We start from the raw sequence: 13086 nt of genomic DNA, 5'->3' as shown, positions 1-13086 counted from the left end.
GAAACTAGAGGTCCCTTAGCTGTGTTAAAATCATCATGGTCCGGTGAAATACCATTACCACTTAATCTGAGTAATTCAGCAGTTGGTTATCTATAAGAATTAAAGATAAATTTAGAGAAAGCATCTGAGCTCGCTTCTTTATCTGCCGCAGAAAAACAAGAAGTTTATGCATATTATTTTAACCGTCGCAAAAGTTTGAAAGAATTTACAAATAGTGACCTAGTATATTTACTTATACCAGACTCTAGCAACAAGCTATATGCTAGGTGGACAGATCCAGGTGAAATTGTTGAAAGAGTAAATCCTGATTCTTATAAAGTTAAATTACCCGATGGGAGTGTGCGGCATGTTCATGTAAAGAAAATAAGAAAATTTTATGTTCGAGCACAAACTGGGAGTGATATTTGACGATGATTCTGAGTTTGGGGAAATTCATGCAAATCCAAATAAAGGAGATAGCGTAGCAACTAGAAGGGATATCGAGGTGGATATTAGTCATTTAGAGGGTAGCAAACAAAAGGAATTGCACAAGCTCTTACTCAAGCACATCGCGTTATTTTCTGGTGCGATCCAAATAGCCAGCGTTGGTGAACATAGAATTCGGTTGTTACCTGGAGCTGAAAGAAAAAAGCCATATATCTATAAAATCCCAGAATCTTTGAAACCTGAAGTAGATAAACAGATTGAGGAATTAGAGAGCTTGGGTCTTATTGAGCCAAGTGAAGCTGAAATAGCATATCCAGTCGTATGTGTTGCCAAGAAGGATGGAAGTATGCGTTTATGTATTGTTTTCAGATTATTGAATCAAGTAACCAAGCCTGTTGATTTTCCAATGGAGAATGTGACTGATCTAATCAATAAAATTGGACACGCGAGTATTATCACTTGTTTAGATGTCTTGAAAGGTTACTGGGAAAATACCTTTAGAAGAAGAAAGTCGTGATTTAACATCATTCAAGACACATCGTTCCCAATATCGTTGGAAGGCGATGCCATTTGGATTAAAAAATGCAGCTTCTACTTTTCAGCGAGTGATGAATGATGCCTTAAGAAAACATAGTGATTTTTGCAAAGCATATATTGATGATATTGCTATCTTTTCACCAGATTGAAATTCTCATCTCAAACATTTAGATGCTGTGCTAACTACATTAAGTGATCTCAGATTTACGGTGAACGTAAAGAAATGTGTTTTTGAACGTTCGGAGATAAAGTATTTAGGACATATAATAGGAGCTGGAAGACATCAACCTGATCCTGAAAAATTACAAGCCATTGAAATTTAAAAAGTCCTAAAACAAAGACTGCTCTAAAGAGTGCATTAGGCTTATTCAACTATTATCGTGATTACATAAAGAATTATGCAGAAATAGCTCGCCCATTGACGGAGCTTACGAAAAAGAAAATTCCTGAGATAATTCCATAGTCTGCTGTTGAGGAATCAGCATTTCAAGAACTGAAACGTCGACTGTGTGAAGCACCAAAACTGTACACTCCAGAACCAGGGAAACCTTACACCATACAGTGTGATGCTAGTTCATATGGTGTTGGTGCTTGCTTGTCACAACGAGACAGCAAAGGCAGTTTGCATCCTATCAGCTTTGCTAGTCAAAAACTTTCGAAAGCTCAGCAGAACTGGTCAACTATTGAACGCGAGGCTTATGCCGTTGTGTGGTCATTAAAAAAGTTCGAGTGTTGGGTGTTTGGATCAAATATCGAGCTGATCACAGACCATGATCCATTATTATACTTGCATAAGTCGGCACCGCATTCTGCCAAATTACAGAGATGGGCAATGGCACTTCAGCGTTATAATATTCATATTTCTCATTGCCCTGGTGCACAATTAAAAAATGCAGATGGTCTTTCAAGACTAGTTGGTGAAGGAAATAGGTGTGAACTAAGTATGAACTAATGTTTTAAAACTTTGCATTAGTTACTTTCTTTTGTTCCGGAATTGTACGAGAGCTACTTTCCATATGTTTTGAAAAACAAATTACTGGTTTCCATTTAATATTGCATTATAATATCGTGTTTTGAAATAGTATTGCATATATGTTTTATTACAGAACTCCGGTATTGTATCAAGTCGTCTGTTCATTTGTTGTGAGATGAATGTTTATTGCACTGATTTCAAAGTATGTTATTACGTCATGTATACATGTTCATATATTTTGAATTAAGCATCGGTATGTGGAGTATACAATTTACGTTTGTATTTGCTGGTTCAGTTTTCAGATTCTGCTTCGCTTTGGCGTAGCACAATATTACCGGGGGATGTCATGTATCTGGCTGCGGTGAGCCAATCAGCTGCCTGGCAGAGCCCAGCAAGTGAGAGAGACGACAGTTGCAAGTTAGCCTCAGACGAGGCAGGTGGTAGATTAACTACACTGGTGTGCAAAAATTAAGGACGAAGTCGAAAAATTAGCGTATCAGCTGAACGAAGAGGCAAAGCGGACAGAAAGACCAATCAGGAGATTAAGTAAGGTGATGTACGGTAGCACATGCGCAGATATGCAGGTAGACGTAATGGGGGAGTGTCTGAGTAGTATAAAGCATGTCGGTGTAAGATCAGTATTTCTGGCAAAGAGATTGCACGCCGTATAGCAGTTAAAATCACACCGAGTTGCTGTCTCAGCGAGAAATGGCGAATAATCAATCTGTTAGACGACATCTGGATGCTTTTACCCGAGGTCGAATCATTGGGAAGTTGGAGGAAGGCCGCAGTGTGACAAGTGTGGCTGCAGAGTTCGGAATTGCTCACAGCATCGTTTCACGACTTTGGAGACAATTTCAAACTACAGGAACAGCTATCCGGGGGTTTAGTAGTGGTCGTCCACGAGGAACCACAGCCTCAGATGACCGGTTATTGCCTTACAGCCCAGAAGAAACAGGCGGCAGACTGCGGGAGAAATCGCTAGACGCACGACACAGGCGACTAGACGACCGATATCGCGTTTTACCGTGGCCAGAAGACTGCACGGTGGTGGTCTGTTTGCACGACGCCCTGTACGGTGTGTACCTCTAACGCCTGCCCATCGGAGAAGGCGTTCTCTGTGGTGCCGGGAACACCGGAATTGGAGAGACAATGAATGGGAACGAGTACTCTTTACAGATGAGAGCAGATTCAGTCTGAGTAGCGATTCTCATCGCATACTCATCTGGAGAGAGCGGGGAAGCCGCACTCATCCCTCGAACATCATTGAAAGGGACAGGTATGGAGGTGGCGGTGTTCTCGTTTGGGGAGGCATCATGCTTGGTAGTCGCACGGACCTTCACATCTTCAACGCAGGTTCAGTCAACGGGACCCGTTATTGTAACGATTCTTCTTCCATATGTTCGTGTTTTTAGAGGCGCTATGGGTCCGCAGTTCCTTTTCATGGACGACAATGCACCATGTCATCGCACAGTAGCTGACGAACAGCTCTTAGAAAGTGAGGATATTGAACATATGGATTGGCCGGCACGATCTCCGGATCTCAATCCCATCGAGCATGTATGGGATTTTCTAGGCAGACGCTTGGCAGCTCGTACCTTACCACCAGTAACGATTCCGGAGCTTCGATTGGCGCCGTAAGACGAATGGGCAGCAATGCCTCAACTCATTGACACCCTCATTCTCAGCATCGGCAGACGCTGTGAAACCTGCCTAGCAGTCAGGGGAGATCGTATCCCCTATAAAAGACCGGATGTTTCTTGCTGGACACCCATCACAGGGATGTTTCGGCCTTCAGTCGCATTGCGCTCCATGCTACTTTTTCAATAAAGCTTCTTTTTATACCTTTGATTTCTCTTTTATTAAATGTTTCTCTTTTATTAAGTGTTGCTTACATTACTTATGTCCTTACGTATTGGGGATCTTGCGGTATTAAATGTGTTGATTTGGAAAGCTTTTGTACAAAGTTATATTGAAAAAATCGTCTCGTCCTTAATTTTTGCACACCAGTGTATGCTGTAGGATCGAGGTAGTGCTCCGAGTTTACCATTATTCTTTGAACATTAATTTTTTTACCATTATTCTTTGAACGTTAATTTTTAATAAATGTTTGTTTCGTTTTCCTTACGGTGCTTTATTCATCCGTAAGGTCATTACATACATATTAATAAAATATTTATAAGAATTTGATAAAATATTTATAAGAATTTGCTCTTATTGTAATTATTTTTCATATAAATATTTTTCACTGCATTACTAAATGTAAAAAGAATTTTCAACTGTTGCTTTTTTTTTTTGGTTCTCTGACTATTCGACTCATTTTAATAAGTTTGGATTTTATCTAACTCTCCTGAATTTTTGATCTGGTTTATAGTTAAAACCTGCATCAATGCAAAAGACATAAACTATTTAAATGTTGTAGGGGAAAATCCATACGCATACTGGTACGATAGTATCTACTGGCTTATAAAGCTATATATCGTATTTACTGAATCGTTTTTGAAATCCCTCTTTATTACTTAGTTATTTAAAGTTATTATTCATATTTCCAAAATAAAACATTGTAAATATTTTCACTGAAATAAGATAAAGCGATGTACATGATAGTCACAAAGATTAATGAATCTACACGGAAGATTTCCGGTTACTGGGATTCTTAAATGCCAGCTGAAAATTTAAATTAAAGCAGATAAAAGAACTAAAGATGAAGATTAAGATATCATTGGTTAATTTATTATGGCAAAGGCCACAAAAACTATTCGCCTTAAGAGGACTGCCAAGCTCACTATTGGACGAGCGGTAAAGTCTCTGAACACCGGTAGTTCCGTCCGGGGTTCGAATTCCGGCGAACGGGCTGGCTGCATGGGCTTTTTCATGGTTTCGCCTTTGTCATGTCGATACGAGCCAATTTCTCTTTTTTACATGTTACATATTATGTGCTCCGCACTTAGGCACTACACGGAAAGGGAGGCATGTCCCGTGGAGGTCTTTCTAAGGGAAAATGGCTCGTACCTAGGTACATGGGGGAAAAACCATAAAAACGCCCATGCAGCCAGCCCGTTCGCCGGGAGTTGAGCCCCGGAACGAACTACCAAGGTTCATTGAATTTACCGCTCGGATCTGGTGGGTCGCCAGTTTCCTTTAGAAAGTAATTCACGAAGGCCCTCCTCGTGAGTGCTTTATTATAATTAAATAGACCAAACCAATCTAAGAAGAGTGCCTTTCTATGACAAATCTGTATACTATTCACATCTTATCCGGGATAAGCTATGATAACGCATGCCCGCCTGTTTGCCAAGAATTGACCCAGGGGCCACAATCAGCCTGCTATGTCAGCTATCTTGTCCATTCAGCCACTGGTGGATAATTAAGGTCAAAAAGAGGAAAATTAACTAACAGTGTTAAGGCACAATAACACGCCGAACAAGCATTAATTTAAAAGTCAAACAACAACAGGCTTTCTTTGTCAGTCTTTCTTATCTTATTACTATATCTTATCTCGTTCAATTGCACTTTTGCAGCTAAGGATGATGGTTCGGTAAAACCATTGAAACTAGTCCTATGAAAATTTGAAAACATAACGCTGATTTTTTGTTGGTAGACTTCTAAATTAATAACTACCAGTGTGTTTGAAACAAATTACAATAGGTACTATAAATGAGAAATTATATTACAAAGGTAATTTTTTCGTTTCTTTGAAAGGGGCTCACCAGCGATCAAATTTCATCTTTGCTGAATACTTCAAGTTTGACTTGAGTTCCAATGCTAGCGGTCATGTTCTCTATGAAGATTACGTTGTTTTTCTCATGCAGTGACACAAATAGGTACTAGGAAATGGGAAACTTTCAAATATTTAGTGAGAAAATTCTGATGTGGATAGCACATAACTTCCTTGCGCGGCCTATAAAATTATTTAATTTTTTTCTGCACTTCATTCAAACTTATTCCCTCGAGTCATTCTAACTTAACTAATCGTATCCGGGATTTGTTGAAAGTCGAGTTGAAAATGACAAAAATTTTGAGCATCAAAAACTGGAAGTTTTGAAAATAATATCCTGGTCAATTTTTGTTGCACAGCCAAACTTTCCGTATTTTTATTTTTTTACAGTGAGCATGAAACTTTCGCAAATATAAGTAAAGGAACCGGAAGACCGCATTAAAAAGTTTCATTTCGCTAGTTATCCAAAATTACTATTTTGATTTTAATTTGGGACAAAACATGAATATTTTCGTTATTCAAAGCACTTTCGTGATTGGAAGTATATGACTACGACCAACGATTGCGATAATACAGCTCGGGTAAAGATTTTAAGCCAAGTAAGGAAGGTGTGTATGTATTATATATATGGTACTTTTCCGTTTCGCCGGCGCAAATCTCGCCAAGCAGACTTTATTGGCGACAACATACAGTATACACATAAAAAATGTTAAATGTTGGTTATAATGATTTTTTTATTTTGAAGGCCTAACCATTTTAATATCGTTTAAAATTTTGTAAAAAACCAATAAAGACCTTATCTGTAAAAAGGCATTGATTTAAGAATGTACTAGCTTTCATGGTCAACATCCTGATTCGCCGGTTCATATTACGTGACCCCTAGTGATCTCATCTCGCGTAAACTACGTTACAAAAATCTAATTCTCTCGGATATTATCTACATTAATTTCAAGTTAAATCTTAATTAGGAATACAAGTGTAAATGCAAGAATTATTTCAATTCGTACGAATAGCTTACTCAGAAATTATCCAAGACCGCAGTGCTTTACTTCGCTAGTGCATTCTTATTAGAATTGATGAATTTAACTCTTGACTTTTCTATATTTTCGCTTTCGGGTGAGCGGTGTGATTGCATCCTAATTAATTTAATTACCACGAATGTCCTTAGGGCATAAAATTGAACTATCTAAGTAAAAATTCTATGTAATTTTATGCCAGTATTGAAAGAAGCAATCAATCTGATAAGAAATGGCTGCGATTTGTTTTGAAAATGAGGTATAAAGGTTACCAGGGAGGATATTTCGTTTGGAATCAGTTGCACCATTATTGGCGACTTTATCGCCTGCGCCGGCAAAACGGAAAAGTACCATTGAGGGTAATATATATATATATATATAATACATACATTTATATATATACATACGCACTTTTGGTATTTTGGTACTGCTAGGATTGGAATAAAAAATGAATGTAACTAGATATTATAGCAGTCTCATATTAAAAATTTCAGAGTTCTATGGCTGGCTATTCGTTTTTGAGTTATGCGAGAGACATACGTACGTATCTACAGACTTCACGAAAAAGTACATTTTGAATCAATTTTACAATCCGCTTTGGAATAAAGAGTCCTATATTCTGTCCATATGTACAGGCGTCACGCAAAACATTGTGAAAATGGATTCGGAAATGATCAGAATAGATATTTCCGTTGAAATCTGATAATCAAAATTTTTCGCGATTGCCGTACTTCCCTTACTTCGTAGAAGGAAGTAAGAATTCAATTATATTCCATAACTAAATAATGTTTAGCCCCTTTTGTGTCTAAATATTATGCTAAGTCTATTATGATGAATAACATTAAATGAAACTAATAATATATTTAAACTACCTTATATTTAAATATAAAAAAGTTCAATTAAGATAAAATATTGGAGAATGCGGTAAAAAAGTTATAATGAGAGAGTTTTGTAGGCCTTCCATCAAAAACACCTGCAAGAAGAAAATTTATGCCTTGAAAAATAATGCTTAAGATTGAGGATCAATTTAAACAGGAGTCCTAAAAATTTTGAGATTTCAGGACAAATGAGAAAATTGCGACTACAGGGGCTATGTAAGATTAAGATTATTTGAATTATTAACTGGTTCTTTAAGAGATGTTTTCGCGGATGAATCTAAGAAAATTGACTGGTATTTGCGTTGCACATGAAAAAATCTATGCATCTATGCAAATTCTCATGCAGTCAGCTTTTTACTCGGAATTTGGGCCCTAGTCGAATTGCTCGAGTTCAGCGGTAATACAAAAGGTAGCCAAAAAGTATAATGCGGATTTTTCATGTAAGATCAAAGGTAAAATTAATGGAACTCACGAGATCGTAACCCGGACCTTACCTAGCTCAAAAGAGTAATTTGTCATCAAATTGAAAATTATGGCCGGAAGGAGATTTTGCTAAAAAAGAGGGAAGAACTAAAATCTGTTGCTGATTTTGCTCTTATGTGAATTTCACCTTCCATTTAAGAACTTTTGTACACATCATTGAATCAGTCTGGAGACGCTTTAACTATTAAAATCACAGCAAAAGGGTACAACCAAATTCTGAATATGACAAAGACAATGCGATGACGTCTTGACCATGACAAAACTGCTGGAATTAAGACGTATTTCAAGTGATCCTTCTGGGCTCAGACCAGTTGCAGGAATTAGCCAAAAATAAGTTTATACTGTTTGCGGCAGCGCCTTAAAACCTGAAAATGTAATTCACGATTTCGTATGACTAAAAGTTTTCTTTCTAATAGAACTTATTTATTAGAAATATTAGGCCCACGAAGTTAATAAAGAACACATAACTAAGAATTGAGTGTATCTTTAAGATTAAAAGAACGGAGTTTTTATTAAGGGAATCTTAGTTCACTGAATCAGAAATATTTCCTATTCTTTACATGAGGTTGAAAAATAAAATGGTTAGTTAAACAGTTTATTGGAATTAGTTTTGTTCCAATAAAGTATGCTTCTGCTTAACGAACTTGTTAAGTAAAGTCAAAAGAATGGAAAATCTTGAAGTGAAACAAAAGATGATGGAACCACAAACAAGATACTTAAATCGAAGACTATTTCAGTATAACCAAAAGCTAGTAAGAGTTCGATTAATATAAATAGTACCAAGGAAACGCAGAGCAAAATCAAGAAAAGAAAAGAATTTTACAGTTCAATAAACGAAAAAGCACTCAATAGCATCATACAAGCTAGATGTGTAAAAACAAATGTATAATACTAACGTTTCTGAATGCATTATACTCTCCAAAACATTTTGTTTTAAGCAATATTTCATATGAATACACTACACAAGAATTTGTTTCAAATATTTCAGAGGAGAATCCGCTAAATTTTATTATCTCTTCTCGATGACATGTTCATTTCCATTAAAAAATTTTCTTTTAAATTTACCAGTTTATATGCTATCATCTCTTTTATTTTCTGTTTTGGAGAGTGATAAATTTAGTCGAATTTCACTTCGCTGTACTCCACACTTTATATTATAGCTAAGAGAAAGTATGAACAATAATAAATAAGTATATCTTTTAGAATATCTATCAAAAATCAAAACCGTTTCTAACACTTAAAAGAATCTCAAATATCTAAAACTGTCTATATATGCTCAGTTAATGCGGAAAGTCCTTCAGAAGTTGCTAAACGTAAGTATAATATTCGAGTTAAAAAAACACGCCGAAAAGCGATTATTGGAAGTGTAACGGCTACAAGAATACGCCTAATATTAATGAATTTGCAAGACTAGTTTGGGAAATTTAAATATAAAACTTCTGAATGTTATGCTGATTCTTGTTGCCTTAACAGCTCCAATAATCTTTATTCTGCGTGTTATTTTAACTCAAATTTGACTAGCCCCGAACAAGCTTATTGTTTTGTTACCGTTTTCCCACGCGGTATGCTTGCCATTTTGTGACTGTATATTTTTCCGTGAGACCACCATCTTGGATTAAAATTTCGTCTTATAGGTTTCGTTGAGCATTAACAAACCCTTTTGTCGAACGTTAAAATCTGAAACCTTTCAGATATTTTTAATTTTCTTCAATATAATTTTTAAAGTTTTACAGTTGGTTATTTAAACAGATTCTGATTGTAATTCTTCATTTTTCACCGTGCCTTCAACCATTAATCGTTTCACAAAATTATATATGAAACGACAGAAATTTCTAAATCACCTTCAATTTTAATATTCAATACTACTAATCACCTTAACTTTAATGTAGAAAAATTAATCCCCAATTTCATTGAGTATAAATGTAATCAAAAACATCCCAGTCGTATTTCAAAAATTCTCCTAAATTGCGAACTAAGCTTGCTTTGGTGCATCATAAGGGACACACGTCAGTAGTTATTTAGAACTCAGTTTGAGCTATATAAGCTTCATCTGGAACTTGCAAATTCGTGTTCAATATTCGCTGCCATTCAATTAAAGTCCGGCCTAGAAATGAAAATGTTCGATTAGAAAACCGATATAAAGGTCCTTGTAACTAAAGTCCAAAATTTAATTTCGTCTAAGTTAAATATTTCAAAAACTCTCCCCATCGTGAGCACCAATCCTTTTTCTAATAATAGTTTTTCAGAAGAGAATTTTGAACAAAAGAGAATACTGAAATACAATTTTAACTTCACAAATCTCAAACTTTCGATTCCAAAGATTTTAGCTCTCATTAAAAGAGTTCTTAAATTAAGTAGTATCTGGCCAGATACACAGAAAAAAGTGATTAAGCGTTTTATCTCTTATTACGTGAAATTCAACAGTAAACCATTGAGCCTTAATTTAAATGCAAGAGAAAAAGTTGCATTACGTGAAATTTAATTTATCCCAGATAATATCATTTAAAAGGCCGATAAAGCTGGTCAGGTAGACGTCATAGGTAAAAGCATTTGTACTGGTGGTGCAGCTAAATTCTTAAAGGAAGGCCCATATAAATATAAACCTTAAAGATCTTTTACCTTTGGACCTCTTAAAAATAAAAACTTCAATTGAATCTTCACAAATCCTTTCAACTCGCTTACAAAAATTGCCTATATAATTTGTTGAGAATTGCGCCAGATTTATGCTCTACCCGAAATTAATGAATAAATATGGTATTGCACTGCGCCCTGTTATATCAAATTTAGGCACTGAATCGTACCCGTTAGTTAAATATTTAGTTTCTAGATTTTCGGCTTTGTTAATCAATAACACTTACAGCATAAAAACTTCGATAGGGTTTATAAATAAATGAAAGGTGTTTTTCCTAATAATTTCACCATATGGTTTCTTTGGATGTAAAATCGTTATTGCCAGTTGGAAGGTGCGCTTAAATGTCTGGAAACCAGACTCCAAGAATTTCATTTCCTTATGTATAAACATTTATGAGGTTATTTCTCTTACTATACATTGTCTGAAATAAACACGTTTTATTTTTCAAAATAAAAGTTATAAGCAGACTGAGTAATTAACCATGGGAAGCTCTATCAGTCCTATCCTTGCTGATATCTGTACGCTTTATTATTAATCCAAATTATTTGAAATTTTAAACTTCGCTACGATCCGCTACGTTGACGGTACCATTAGCGTGGTTAATGGTAATAATGATGATTTAAATAATGTTCCTTTTCTAATGAATTCTGTATTCCTGCTATTCAGTTCGCTTTTTGAACTTGAAACATCCACTTCTCTTCCGTTCCCCGGCATCTTTGTCACATGCAATATATCCAACTTCAGTACCATTATTTACCGTAAAGTTTCATATGTTTGCCTTCCATCACACTTTAAATAAATCATTCGACCTAACAGTATGTTAGCTTTATTTTATTCTTTCATTTTCCGAGCACTTGCAGTTTGCTTTTCGAAATCGGCTCATGATCAAGAGTTGAACTACTACTTAGTTGCTACTGACAGAGGCTTTTCACCTAATATTACTGATTAAACGGTTAAAACCTTTTCATCTCTACGCATGAAAAAACACTTTTCAAGTTAGAAGATTATAAGAATTCTATTGTCATTCCTTTCTCTCCCTCTATTAACTATAAAATTTCAAATATTTTACAGAAATTCAATTTTGGGATCGTTTTTTCTTCTGTCAATAAAATTCGCAGTTCCATATTTGAGGACCCCATCACCGGATAAGAACACTTCAGGAGTATATTCAGGATTTCTTGCCAATGTGGTTTTAATTTGCATTGGTTAAAGTAAGAGAACCTTAAAATTTTGCGTTAAGTAACATGAGATATGTACTAGAAAAAAACGAAACACGGGAATCTTCTCTTTCCCAATACTGTAGGTCAGAAAATCATATTTTCGATTTTTCGGAGCCAAAATCATTCAGAAAACATCTTCCGTTTGCGAATTAGATTTTCTAGAGGCATTTCATTTTCTTAGAAATCTTCCAATCTAGTTAACGATACCACCTCCAGTCCTCGGCTTTTAAGGAAATTATTTTATATTTGTTTTTATTTTTATCGGTAGATGGCACAGTAGCTTGACTTTCTTCCTCTTTTCCCCAACTCCTGAGCACAGGCTTCGCTTTCGTCATTTGAACTTCTGCAGCTGCAGAAGTAGGTTCTATATTTAAACCTTCAAAAATAGAACTGTAAATTCATTCGACGTTATTCGTAAATTCATTCGACGTTATTCGTAAATTCATTCGACGAATATTATTCGACGTTCAGACTTGGTGCGTGAAGGTGCAGTTGCCCCTCGCTACCTATTTTTTTTTTGTTTGTTTTTGACTTCGCTAATTTTTTTTTTGCGTTTTAGTCTATAAGTTATATGTTTGATCAGATAGCCTGGCTCAGTAAAAGTAGGCGGCCAGTGTAACTCTGATTCAAAATCCGGTTACGACCATGTGCAGTGCTGATAACGACCACGTGTTTCTGAGACTCCTTTGCCGATGTTTTATTTTTCTTCTTTTTTCCCCTTTTTAGTAATTTAGTTCTCCTGATGAGGAGGGACTTTCAGCTGCCCTCGAAATCGATTGAGTGTTTTAATATATGTACGTCAAATACAAGACTGTTATTGCGATTTTGGTCATGAATATTATGCTGATTCTAGTTGCCTCCAATAACAATCATGAGATATATATACAGACATTGGAGGGAAAAAGCATCTGAAGGCATTTTCCCGAAGTACTTCCGGAACAATGAGTTTATGAAAGATCTAAAAGCCACTAGGTATAATAAATTATGTATAAAAAATTTCAGATTTTCTAGATTCCTGTTTAGCTTTTTTTAAGGTTGTTACGTTCTGTGTTTTTAAGTTCATTGCAGGCCAATGAAAACTACTGTTTTCAGTATGAGATTACAGCCCAACGTATCTAGCACCTTAATTGAACTATTGGATGAATTGCAAAATTTTACGCCCGAATTTTATAGATAGCAGAAATTTAGACGGAAGCTTGCAGT

The 13086-nt window shown here is 35.7% G+C and overlaps 1 protein-coding gene across 2 annotated transcripts in view; it reads left to right on the top strand.

Annotated features, from left to right (window-relative positions):
* Window positions 1-13086, top strand: part of LOC118204028 (uncharacterized) — a 53547-nt gene that overhangs the window by 30234 nt on the left and 10227 nt on the right. The gene's annotated exons all lie outside the window — the stretch shown is intronic.

This window comes from Stegodyphus dumicola, chromosome 5 (genome assembly GCF_044657685.1).
Source record: "Stegodyphus dumicola isolate Sdum_Otavi_A_Nest chromosome 5, ASM4465768v1".
NCBI classification, from domain to species: Eukaryota; Metazoa; Arthropoda; class Arachnida; order Araneae; family Eresidae; genus Stegodyphus; species Stegodyphus dumicola.
The sequence above is the reverse complement of the archived record's forward strand: the minus strand, read 5'-3'. Positions and strand labels throughout refer to the sequence as shown.